Source organism: Macaca nemestrina, chromosome 8 (genome assembly GCF_043159975.1).
Source record: "Macaca nemestrina isolate mMacNem1 chromosome 8, mMacNem.hap1, whole genome shotgun sequence".
NCBI classification, from domain to species: Eukaryota; Metazoa; Chordata; class Mammalia; order Primates; family Cercopithecidae; genus Macaca; species Macaca nemestrina.
In genome coordinates, this window is record NC_092132.1 from 126,193,367 (window position 1) to 126,206,937 (window position 13,571).

Consider the following 13,571-nt stretch of genomic DNA (forward strand, 5'->3'; position numbering starts at 1 on the left):
TCTCAAAGTCCCCACTCAACCCAGGACGTCCAATTGGCCTCACCTCTCATAAGAACATCTCATTGTTGTTTTACTTTGTATTTTGCTCATTGCCAGAGACATTGCACATCCTTTCATGTGTCTGTTAGCTACCTGCGTTTTCTCTCCTGGGAACTGCTCTTCCTGTTGAGACAGCCAGGTGGGAGACGGTTCCTGGAGAAAATCCAACCAGCCTGCCCACTGGGGTGGAGATTTGGGAAGTTTGATCCATTTGCAGCAGGGAGGAGCCTGGTCCCTCCTCTTCCTGTGTAGAACCTGGAATTCAAGCTGCATCAGGAAGTGTTCTAGCAGGGACTCTGGCCTTGCACAGTCCCTGTTCCCCACCCCTTTTTTTTTCTCCTTTTCACCCAATAAAACCCTGCCTTACTCACCATTCAAATTGTCTGCAAGCCTGAATTTTCATGGCCATGGGACAAAGAACCCCATCTTTAGCTGAACTAAGGAAAAGTCCTGCAACACTGTCTCTGCCCATTTTTCCTACAAATGTCACTGGCATCTTTCCCGTGAGAAGGAGAGAGCAGTCCCTGACATCCGAGAGCTGGCTTGGGACTGTCAGCAAGGCCTGTTGAACAACAAATTTCATACAGCATCAACATCAGATAAGGTCACGCTGGGACCACTACAGATTAAGACAAAAACAAGACCCCTCCCTAATCATGCTGGAACATAGATGATACAGGAACATTGCCCAAGTCACAGAATACCAGGCATACCCCTGTGGTAGGTAGAATTGTAAGCTGCCCGCAAGATTCCTGGCCCCTGGTGTACCCGCACCTACCCCTAGTTACTTAGCAAACATTACTCTAGCTACTGCTGTGAAGGGAATTGACAGATATAATTAACATCCCAAATCAATTGACCTTAACACAGGGAAATTAGGCCAGGTATGGTGGCCCATGCCTGTAATCCTAGCACGTTGGGAGGCTGAATGGGAGGATTGCTTGAGCCCAGGAGTCCGAGACCAGCCTGAGCAGCAAAAGAATACAAAGAAAAAACTAGCCAGGCATGGTGGCACTTGCCTGTAGTCCCAGCTACTGGGTAGGCTGAAGTGGGAGGATCACCTGAGTCCAGCAAGGTTGAGGCTGCAGTGAGCTGTAATGAGCCACTGGGCGGCAGCAAAAAAAAAAAAAAAAAAAAAAAGGGAAATTATCCAGGTGGGCCTGACCTAATTATATGAGCCCTTTAAAAACACAGTTTTCTCCAGCTGGCCACAGAAGAGGAAGTTAGAGAGACACACGCGGGCTGGCCTGAAAGAAAGCAAACTCCATCCTGGGAACTGTTAACGGGGGCCAAGCAGCAACAACTGCAGGGAGCTTCTAGGAGCTGACAGCAGGCCCTGGCCTTCAGCTAGAAGGAAAATGGGGACATCATCAGTCCCATAGCTGCTAGGAAATGAATTCTGCCAGCAGCCAGTGTGCCTGGAAAAGGATCCAGGGCCCAGAAGACAATGGCAGCCCCAGCCCAGTGAGAGCCTGAGAGAGAATCCAGCCATGCCACTGCTAGACTTCAGTCCTGTAGTATCTTCAGAAATGGAGCGAACACTTCGGTGGTGTTTTATGGCACTAAGTTTGTGGTCATTTGCTACAAAGCAATAGAGGACGAATCAGCTTTCTCCCAGACAACGGGGCTGTGTCTTGGCCACTTACAGCTTTAGCCTGAGTGCAGTTTCCCTCCTCCTAGGTAAGAGGTATTAAGATAGCGAGTCACAGTGTTCCCCTTGCTTCCTGACAGTATCCAATCTGGAGCATCGCCTTCCTCAAACCACCTAACACATGCCCAAACCCTTGACTGAGTCCTTTAGAACACCTTCTTACTGGGACACTCCACGCTCCCCGATGGAGTGTGCTTTCCTTGGCTGCAATGCGTGATAAACCGGACTTGTCCAGCTGCAGGTGTGTTCCTGTGGTCTCTGACTGGAGGATGAGGACATCCTACAAGGTGGGTACCGCAGGCCCCGGGAGACAAATAATTGAACTGGTGATTTGAGCTTTACAACTAGCTTCGGCACTCACTGGCCATGTTATACAACGGAGTCACCTACTTTTTGGGATCTTAGTTTTGTCATCAGTAGAATGAGAAGGTGGGGCTGGGTGATCTTTAAGGAAGCTGCGTGGTGGAGTGGAAAGACTTCCGGAGTCAGCCAGTCCTGGTTTAATCTCCGTTCTGCCCTCACCAGCAACGTGGCTTTGGGTAAACATTCATTTTCCCGAGTCTCAGTTGCTTCGTCTCTTAATTGGGACCAAGGAACCAAACAGGTTTAGTGTGAGGATTAAAGTAAATATAAATTTCTTGAATTACACAAATGGTTATAATAATATGTAAATAAGCAATTTAAAGACACACAAATTTATAACTTAAAAAATATTTTGACCAGAGTGTGCTAATGCTAACTAGTGCTTGTTTATTTTGTTTGTTTTCTTCTTTCTTTCTTTCTTTTTTTTTTTTTTTTGAGACAGCATCTTGCTCTGTCAACCAGGCTGTAGTGCAGTGACCCAGTCATAATTCACTATAACCTGGAACTCCTGGGCTCAAAACATCCTCCTGCTTCAGCTTCTGGAGTAGCTGGGACTATAGGTGTGTGCTACCATGCCTGGCCAATATTTTATTTTTTTGTAGAGATGGGGTCTTGCTATGTTGCCCAGGCTGGTCTCGGACTCCTGGCCTCACGTGATCCTTCTGCCTTAGCTTCCCAAAGCGTTGGGATTACAGACACAAGCCACTATGCCCTGCCCTAATGCTTGGTTTGATTACCTTAAGGCATCAACTGTTCAAAATATGTACCACCGGCATGACATTACCCATGATGTGACGGTGGCAGCTGATATGAATTATCGCCACCTAAAGGTCAACACATCTCTTTCCATCAGGACACTCTGTAGAAGATTCTCAGCGAATGTTTCTTCTCTCCCTTTTTCTTCCCCAAGGATTCCAGCTCTTAGGTTTTATGATTCTACACCATCACCCTTGTGGGTATGCATTCAAGTGACTGCGAAATTTTACATCACCAATATCATGCAAACACATACAGAAGCTCACCAGCCTCCAAACTCCAGGGGATCTCATTAGCATTAATACCTACACCTCGATCAGCTGCGGTGGCTCACACCTGTAATCCCAGCACTCTGGGAGGCCGAGGTGGGCGGATCACCTGAGGTCAGTTTAAGACCAGCCTGGCCAACATGGTGAAAGCTCATCTCCACTGAAAATACAAAAATTAGCTGGGCACGGTGGTGCATGCCTGTAGTCCCAGCTACTCCGGAGGCTGAGGCAGGAGAATTGCTTGAACCTGGGAGGCAGAAGTTGCAGTGAGCTGAGATCTCACCACTGTACTCTAGACTGGGCAACAGAGCGAGAGTCCATCTTAAAAAAAAAAAAAATACTTACACCTCATTAACCTCCACTTGTTGGCTTCCCCTTCATAAGTCCCCTTTCCTTCAGGTCTTTCTGGGAATTCCCAGTGAGTGTCTTGGGGCTCTCACATGAGTGGAGAGGCTTCCCGCCTGTGCTGGACTGTGACTTCCAGTCCTGTAGCCCTGGGCTGGAGCCTGCCGCTCAGAGCTCTGCCTGGCTGGCTGTTCCGCCGTCTTAGATCAAAGCAGTACTTCTCCCAGGCCTCAGTTTTACACGTGCCTTGTGTTGTCTGTGAAAGAAGACTAACAGGAGGGTCTCCTAGCAATGCTGTTGGGATCTCAAGGGGTGACAGCAAATGCAACTGCAATCCTGCAGTTCACCCATACCCCTTTCTCCCAGGTGGCCCACTTCAGCTGGACTTGAGGAGAAGTCCCACCACTCCTCTCCACCCTTTAGTTCTGTACCTGTGCCAAGTTCAACTCATCTTGTCTAAACTTGTATTCGCTAGTTTCTCCAGAGCAACGGAATGAGGTTTCTGAGGAGTCAGAGATTGATTGATTGGAATTAGCTTACACAACTAGGGAAACTAAGAAGTCACAGGATCTGTGGTTGGCAAGATAAAGACCCAGGAGAGCTGATGGTTTAGTTCTAGTACAAGTCTGAAGGTTTGAGAAGCAGGAGAGCTGATGGTGTAAATCCTGTAAACTCTAGTCCAGTGGCTGGAGAAGACTCATGTTCCAGCTCAAGTGGTGAGGCAGAGAGAGCGAAAGCAAGCGAGAGAGAGAGAGAGAGAGAGAGACAGAGAGAGAGAGAGAGAGAGAGAGATATTCTCTGTTTCCTACTTTGTGTTCCACTGAGACCCTCGGTGGATTGGATGATGCCATCCACACCGGGGAGGGCTGTCCACTCCACTCGGTCTCCTGACTCAAATGTTCATCTCTTCCAGAAACATCTTCACAGAAACACCCAGAGTAATATTTAACCAAATATCTGGGTGTCCTGTGGCCCAGTCAAGTTGACACATAGAATTAACCACCACACAGCTCTTCTTCAGGGACGACATTTCTGTCTGGCCCTGAAATCTCTCTGCTCCCCGAAAAGTTGCCTTCAGTTGAGCCATTGTAGTTCTCTAGACATATTTATACATATTTGAATCTAAATCACCAGTAACTCGTTATCTTGACACCTGTCCTTGAGCACCCCTCTGCGTCACGCCTGATGCCATGTGCTGGTGATAGGATGGGGATGAAGGGAGTGAACTCTGCTGCTGCCAGGAGACCCTCATGACAGAGGGCACCAGTGAGTGAGTACAAGGATAAATAATAATAGAATCACAGAGTGTGACTGATGCCAGGAAGGAAATAAACAGAGGTGGAAGGGGAGTGGTGGTGGGGCACTCACTATAGAGCTGTGGGCCAGGTGGGACCTTCTGGAAAGCAGGCAGCTGCAGGGACAGCAGGGGTGCCCCACTGGCAGAAACTGCGTCATATGGTGTCCTTGTATTCATCCACTTGGCTGCCATCACAAAGTACCACAGCCTGGGCAGCTTCACCAACAATTCACTTTCTCACTGTTCTGGAGGCTGGAAGTTCAAGATCAAGGTGCCAGCAGGGCTGGTTTCTCCTGAGGCCTCTCTCCCTGGCTTGTGGATGGCTGTCTTCTCCGCATGTCCTCACCTGGCCTTTCCTCTATGTGTGTCTGTGTCTTCGTAGGAGGACAACAGTCCTCTTGGGTAAAGATCCACCCTAACAGCCTCCTTTTAACTTAATCACCTCTTTAAAGAGCCTGTGTCCAAATGAGATAGGTTAGATAGACTGGCGATAGACTCCCTTAAAGGAGAAAAAAACTTGCCAAATAGGAGGAGGGAACAAACCACCTGACAGTGTGCAAACTGCAGCCTGGGCTCAGATCCCAGCAATGTTGGGATCTCAAGGGGTGATAGCTAGAACATCCTGCAACAAGGAGGGAGAAGGGCAGAGGGGAAAATCCTCGAATTTATTTATTTATTTATTTAGGGACAGAGTCTCGCTCTGTTGCCCAGACTGGATTGCAATGGCGTGATCTCAGCTCACTGCAACCTCCACCTCTTGGGTTCAAATTATTCTCCCACCTCAGTCTCCCAAGTAGCTGGGATTACAGGCACTCACCATCACGCCTGGCTAATTTTTATATTTTGAGTAGTGATGGGGTCTCACTATGTTGGCCAGGCTGGTCTTGAACGCCTGACCTCAGGTGATCCACCTGCCTCGGCCTCCCAAAGTGCTAGGATTACGGGAATGAGCCACTGAGCCCGGCTGAAAATCCCTAAATTCACGCAAGCACAGAAACCCATGCTCAGTGTCCTTGGGCTGATCTATGCTTGTTATAATAGCAACAACCACGCCCCAGATGGAGAGTTAAGATGCAAATGAGACATGATGTATGTACTAGCATGTACAACAATAGCACATGTGCATCCAGGGGACCACCTAAAACATGCTTCACGGCACTGCCTGTTCCTGCCCCTTCATGAATAGCCTTGTAAGCCTCCCATGAAGGGATTTCCCCATGTCTGTCAGTGCTGTCTCGCCTTTGCGGGGCCCACTCTCATCAGCTGTTAGAGGGAACTTTCACGTTGCAAGAAACTCTCTTGCCGACTTTGACTTTGGTCTTGTTCTCAAATTCTTTTGTGAGGTGAAGTCAAGAATCTGAACCGACCCACTGGCAACACAAATACTGTCCTATCCTGAGGTCCTGGGGGTTAGGGCTTCACCATAGGAATATTCCAGAAAACACAATTCCTCCTATAACAGCCCTGTAGGGCTTGGTCTAGATGGTGCTGGAGTTCATCCTAAGCATAACTGATCTGAGAAAATTGAGCTCTGTAGATTAACTGAGCTATGAGGAGTAAAGGCTAGGCCAATGTAACAAGGTGACCCAATGACATTTAGTGACTTTAAGAACACAGAAGTTTATTCTTTTTTTTTTTTTTTTTGAGACATGGTCTTGCTCTGTTGTCCAGGCTGGAGTATAGTGGTGCCGTCATAACTCACTGCAGCCTCCACTTCCCAGATTCAAGTAATCCTCCCACCTCAGCCTCCTGAGTGCCTGGGATTACAGGTGCACACCACCATGCCTGACTAATTTTTTTTTTTTTATTGTTTTGTACAGACAGGGTTTCACCATAGTGCCCAGGCTAGTCTCAAACTCCTGAGCTCAAGTGATCCGCTTTGGCATCTCAGTGCTAGGATTACAGGTGTGAGCCACTGTGCCTGGCCAGAAGTGCTAGGATTACAGGTGTGAGCCACTGCGCCTGGCCAGAAGTTTATTCTCTCAAATTTATTTCCAGGCTTCTGTCTTATGACCTCACCCAGGAACCCGGACTAGTGGGTGCCATCCTCAACAAGTGACCTGAGAGTTGCACATGTCACTTTCAACTACAACCCATAGGTTAGAGCTGAGTCCCACAGACACACCTGGCTGTAGGAAAATTTGAGAGATTTTGCCTCTAGTTGTTCAATCCTGCATCCAAAAAGCAGGAAGAAGAAACTGGAGTCCATCTGACTTGGCAGAGTCTGCCCTGAGTAGCTGGGATTACAGACACGTGCCACCATGCCCAGCTAATTTTTGTATTTTTAGTAGAGACAGGGTTTCACCGTGTTGGCCAGGCTGGTCTGGATCTCCTGACCTTGTGATCCACCCGCCTCGGCCTCCCAAAGTGCTGGGATTACAGGGGTGAGCCACCGTGTCCGGCCGCCATCTGATTCTTTAGCAATCCTAGAGAAAAGTACACCTTGGTTAAGTTTCATATGATTTCCTCTACTAATTTATTAACTTTTTCATTTGCTCCCAGGAGTCAGCTATGAAAGATAAATGTATCCCATTCTTCGAGGAGAGCCTTGGTTGGAGATTGAGGCTATCGGTGGGAGGGGACTTGCCAGGAGACAGAGCTGAAAACCCCGGCTCTGCTACCGAGGGCTGGAAGTTAATTGAGCAGAAACATGAGTTAGTCAATTGTCATTCGAGTCAGACCACGCAGCGGCCACACTATATCATCAAAGCTGAGGCATTCTGGGAAAGACTATGATTACCTCCATTCATTATGCTGGGAGTCTTTAGACACTTCAAACACGCTAGATTACAAAGTTGCTAGGGCGGAACCTGGAAAAGATAAAGTTATAATTGAAAGCTACTTACATGATATATTTTAAATGACTTCGACTTTCTACTTCTAGGCATGTTAAGAAATCTCAAATAATTGTTTTTGGCCACAGCTAAATTTAGACTCTCTGAGATGGATGGCTGTGTCGTGCTCTTGCTCAAGGAATGTTAATGGTTTCCTGTTGTTTCCTAAGTGCTGTCGCTTAGAAAACATGGCACCTACTGTGTGCGTGCCTCTGACAGGCCCTTGGAATCATTTTCTTTAATCCCCGTGATACCCTCAGATAAGGCTGTCAGATTTAGCAAATAAAATACAGGATGCTCCATTACATTTGAATTTCATATAAACAATACACTTGTAAAGTAAAAGTAATCCCAGTGCTTTGGGAGGCTGAGGAAGGAGGATCACTTGAGGCCAGGAGTTTGAGACCTGCCTGGGCATCACAGCAAGACCCCATCTCTACAACAATAAAATAAAATAAAATAAAATAAAATAAAATAAAATAAATAAAAGCCAGGCATGATGGCAGGCACCTGTAGTCCCAGCTACTCAGGAGGCTGAGCAGGGAGGATCTTGTAAGCCCAGGAGGTCGAGGTTGCAGTGAGCTGTGATCATGCCACTGTACTCCAGCCTGGGCATCAGAGTGAGACTCTGTTTCTCTAAAGAAACAACAACAAAAAGTAAAAGTATGTCCTGAATATTGCACTGGACTTACTTGGGCTAAAAAAAATTATTTGTCTGAAATTCAGACCCATCTGGGTATCCTGCATTTCATCTGGCACCCCTACCTGGGAAGTAGGTGGTACCATCCGCGTTTTTCAGACGAGGAAATGGAGAGTCAGGGAGTCTTACCTGGGGTCATGCAGCCAGTAATGGCACAGCAGGGTGAAACATGGTCTTTTGGATCTGGAAGGCCGTGGTCTCGCCAGCATACTGTGCTGCCACTCAGTGGCATGTGCAGACCATACGATCGTCTCCAGCCTGCGCTTCTCAACCCTCCTGACCTGGCCCTAACATGCCTCCCCAGTTTCCTCTCCTTTGCTCTGCTCACCTCATCCAGGATGCTTTGCTGGCAGTGAAGGTGGCGTTCTGATTCTCAAGAAGCTTCTGACCCACACTTTGGGTCCATATGTGCTGACCCAATGTGGAAACACCATTCACCAAAACTAAGACTTGCCGAGTGCCTGCTGTATACTTACAGCCAGCTCAGCCTTTGCCATGTGATATCTGGCCACCAGCAAGTGATGCAAAAATTTTAGGTAGAACAAGGTCGAATGTTCTTAAAATAGCAGTGTGTTTGTCTTAATGAGTCATAGGAAAATCATAAGTTCCCTACCGGCCTGCACGCATCGGGGTTCGTGGCTGATTGCTCAGGAGGAGGAACTGATTGAGTCTGGCAGAATCAGACGGATGGCCCACAGGTGACCCAAGCTGGTAGAAAATCCTGCATTCCTGCCCTTGAGGCCTCTGGACCTCAGCATCATCCTCTATAGAATAAGGGGGCTGAACTCATGGTAATGAGGTGCCTTGCTCATGTTTATGGAGCATTTTCGTGGCTCCAGACACTCTTATACGTGACACTCATGTACCCGTTTTGCAGCAGAGAAAACGGAATGGATGGGTGTAGCAGCAAGTCCAACCTGCTGGATTTGGCCTTCGCTTTGTTTGATTTCACACCTCCCACTCCAAAACAGTGCTCTCACCAGAAGGGGATCCTTGGTAATGTCTCAAGATATGTTTGGTGTTCCAAACCAGGGGGTGCTACTGGCATCTAGTGTGTGGCAGCCAGGAACGCTGTTTAATATACTGTAATGCCTGGAATGGCCCCCACCACAGAGAATAATCCAGTCCCAGATGTTGTTCGTGCAAGGCAGAGAAACCCCACTCAAAACCGGAGAGAGGAAGAGGGGCAACTGCCCCAGGACACAGTGCCTTCTTCCAGCCACCCACCACCCTGCTCTCACATAGGCATGCCCTGCTCAAGAACACTCAATGGATCCCTAGTACCCATGGTCTGACCTTATGTTCAAATTCAGGGCTTTGGAGAAGGGTGTGGCTGGTGCTGTCCCACAGGCCAGAGACACTGGGCTTGAGCTTCCTATTCCCATCACTCCTGACCTCCAGATCACCTTAAGAAATTAAAAATCTACTTTTCATTAAAAAAGCACAAGGTCCTGTTCAATAGAGATCAGACAGGTATGCAAGTTATTATAGTTGTATATATATCAAGTGATAAGTGTGGGGAGTTGAGGAAATAATTGACTCTTCCTGCGAGGGCTGGCGATGCCTCATGGGGCAGCTGACGGTCGAGCTAGGTCTAGGAAAACACGCAGGTGTCAGCAGAGAAGGAAGCGGGCTTGTTCCAGGCAGAGGGCAGGAAATGACGTGCTCCATTGAGGAATGGTGAGCCTCTGGGGGCTCTGAAGCTGTGGTGCTCAGGCTTTTGTGAACCTGAACATCACCTGGTGAATGTGTTTTCAATTCTGTCTGGATCTGTGTGTGGGTTTGGGAGTTTAAACTTAAAGCAGTATGCAGGGTGATCTTCATTCTCTGTTTCTCTCTTTTCCTTCCTTCCTTCCCTCCCTCCCTCCCTCCCTGCCTGCCTGCTTTCTTTCCTTCCTTCCTTCCTTCCTTCCTTCCTTCCTTCCTTCCTTCCTTCCTTCCTTCCTCCCTCCCTCCCTCCCTCCCTCCCTCCCTCCCTCCCTCCCTCCCTTCCTTCCTTCCTTCCTTCCTTCCTTCCTTCCTTCCTTCCTTCCTTCCTTCCTTCCTTCCTTCCTTCCTTCCTTTTCCCTCCCTACTTCCTCCTCTCCTCTCCCCTCCCCTCTCTTTCCTCTCTCTCTCTCTCCTCTCTTTCCTCTCTCTCTCCCCACCCCCGTTTTTTTCTGAGGCAGGCCCTCATTCTGTTGCCCAGGCTGGAGTGCAGTGGCATGAACATGGCTCACTGAAGCCTCGACCTTCTGGGCTCAGTTGATCCTCCCGCCTTAGCCCCCTGGGTAGCTGGGACTACAGGCTCACACCATCATGCCTGCTGATTTTTTGTATTTTTGGTAGAGATGGGGTTTTGCCATGTTGCCCAGGCTGGCCTATGAACTCCTGGGCTCAAGTAGTCTTTCTGCCTTCACCTCTCAAAATGCTGGGATTACAGGTGCGAGCCACCGCGCCCAGCCCTCAGGTGATTCTGATGCAGATGCTCTACCGACAACTCTGAGAAACAGGCTTCCAGGGAACACCCAGAGAAGAAGCTGAAAGTGCAGGCTAGACGAGGGGAACGATTTGTATGCTCGGTTGAGGAGTTATGATCTTATTTTAACTTAAAGACAACCTTAGACTCTGTTAAGGAAAGGTCAAGACACAGTCTCCCAAAATAGAAATAGAGGTGTTTCTGGAAGTTTAACTTTGAAAAGATTTCAAATAATGAAATTAGAGCGATTTTAGCTGGATCGCCTGAGCCCAGGAGTTTGACACAAGCCTGGGCAGCATGATAAAATTCCATCTATACAAAAAATACAAAAAAAAAAAAAAAAAAAAAAAAGCCGGGTGTGGTGGCGCACACCTGTGGTCCCAGCTACTTGAGGGGCTGAGGCAGGAAGATTGCTTAAGCCAGGCGTTCGAGGATGCAATGAGCTATGATTGTGCCACTGCACTCCAGACTGGGCGACAGAGCAAGACCCTGTCAAAGAGAACAAAATTAGAGTCATTTTGACAATTCAACTAGATGGGATGTGATGGGAGAATTTCATCTATAAATTTGGGACTGAGATTAAATTCCAAGGATCAGCTGGAGACAAGGAAGCTGGTCAGCTGGGCATGTGGGTTGATGGGCTTTCAGATGCTTAACTTCCATCTATCACAGAGCTGGACCAAGCGTCATTTTTCCCTCTTCGGCGGAATACTTAGCTGATAGCATCAGGAAACTGGTAAATGATTCTTTCAGGCTGAAGAAACGAGTATATCTGCCTTCAGAGCACTTTGAAAGGAAGTATCCAGTGGACATAATGTCATAAATGATAATATGATTTCTGTTTTCTGAGTTACTCATGTAAAAATTTACTGTTATTGTAAAATGAGCACACATTTATTTACAAAATATAGGAAAACACTGAAGAGTAGAAGGAAAAACATCATTCCTATCCTTATTTTCCAGACAAAATGCATTACTTTTCTAGTTTTGAAATAGAAAATTATTTGTCATTTGATGTTACTTTCAGTTTGGACTGACTTGATATGCAAGTGACCCCAGCTTATCTCAGAAAAGGTGACTTTTTTTTTTTTTTTCCTGGCACAGACCTGAATGAATGACCTAGTTTAAATTACATTCAATTTGACAAATATCATTGAATGCCTGCCATGTGTGTGGTGCTGAGTTAGAGCCTGTGGTGGTTACAAAGATTAATAAGACCCAGCACTTGACGCGAGCAGGTTATAAACTAGCAAGAGAGGCAGACCTGTGTAGAACAAGATAGGAGGATAACCCCAAGGTCAGCAAAGACAGAAGCTCATTCCATGGGCTGTTGATATGGAGGGTGGGAGTGAGAAGCATGAAAAAAATGTTTTGAGAATGTGGCATTTGAGCTGGAACAGAAAGGGCTCCTTGGCGTTGGACCGTAGAATCTGCAGGGGAAAAAAATGAAGAGGAGAAATACATGGAACTTGGCAAGGGTGGCTATTGTGGTTTGAATATGTAATAAATGGAGAATTGATTCATCAGAATTCCAAGTAGCTGCTCTCCACAAAGGAAGAGGACTTAGAGAAGAAGAGGGGGCTTTAGGAAATAAGGAGGGTCACTGCAACACAGATGACAGTCAGTGATGGAAGAGGAAGTGTGGGTAGAGCAACATGGCAGGGAGGTAGGGAATTGTGTGTGTGCATGCATGCACGTGTATGTGCATAGGCACATGAGTACATGTGGATGCATGTACGTGTGTGGATGCATGTACATGAGTGTACGTGTGTGCATGTGGATGCACGTATGTGAGTGTATGTGCGTGCGTGTGTGTATGTGTGCATTTGTATATATGTGAACATGTGTATATGCATGTTTGTGTGTGTGTGCAAGTGCATTTGTATATGTGTGATATGATTTGGATATCTATTCCCGCAAATCTCATGTTGAAATGTAATCTCCAGTGTTGGAGGTGGGGCCTGGTGGGAGGTGATTGGATCATAGGGGTGGATTTCTCATGAATGTCTTAGCACTATGTCCTTGGTGCCGCCTTTGTGATAGTGAGTGAATTGTCATGAGATCTGGTAGTTTAAAAGTGTGTAGCATGCCCCCCGCCCAACCTCTTGTTCTTGCTCTGGTCATGTGAAGTGCCTGCTCCCGTTTCACCTTCCACCACAAGTAAAATCTCCCTGAGGCCTCCCCAAAAGCTAAGCAGAGGCCTGTACCATGCTTGCTGTACAGCCTGCAGAACCATGAGCCAATTTAACTTCTTTTCTTTATACATTAACCAGGCTCAGGTATTTCTGTATAGCAGTGCAAGAACAGCCTAATATGATGTGTGTACATGTGCACCTGTGTGTGTCTGTGTGCTCATGCATGTGTGTATATGTGTGAAGACAGAGAAGGGGAGAGACTGACTTTTGGAAGTTGCTGTTACTGACAAGTAATTGATAGAGAGTGCAAAGAGGATTCTAGAAAGCCCTTTGTATGACACACCTTGTAAAATTCATAAGCCGTTCTCTCTCATCTTTAAGATTATCCTTCAAGAATTTGCTGTTGGATTTTGCTTTTTTTTTTTTTTTTTTTTTTGAGATGGAGTCTCACTCTGTCACCAGGCTGGAGTGCAGTGGTGTGATCTCGGCTTACTGCAACCTCTGCCTCCTGGGTTCAAGCAATTCTCCTGCCTCAGCCTCCCAAGTAGCTGGGACTACAGACACACACCACCATGCCCAACTAATTTTTTTTTTTGTATTTTTAGTAGAGACTGGGTTTCACCATGTTCACCAGGATGGTCTCGATCTCTTGACCTTGTGATCTGCCTGCCTCGGCCTCCCAAAGTGCTGGGATTACAGGTGTGAGCCACCATGCCCAGCTGGA

At 47.2% G+C, this 13,571-nt stretch overlaps 1 long non-coding RNA gene across 1 annotated transcript; it reads right to left on the reverse strand.

Annotated features, from left to right (window-relative positions):
- Window positions 1-7,134: 7,134 nt before the first annotated feature.
- LOC139355692 (uncharacterized) lies at window positions 7,135-8,741 on the reverse strand. The gene is made up of 3 exons (XR_011606554.1): window positions 8,384-8,741; window positions 7,461-7,530; window positions 7,135-7,347 (listed from the first exon to the last, which is right to left on the reverse strand). It is a non-coding gene; the product is annotated as an uncharacterized lncRNA (long non-coding RNA).
- Between the last annotated feature and the right edge of the window lie 4,830 nt (window positions 8,742-13,571).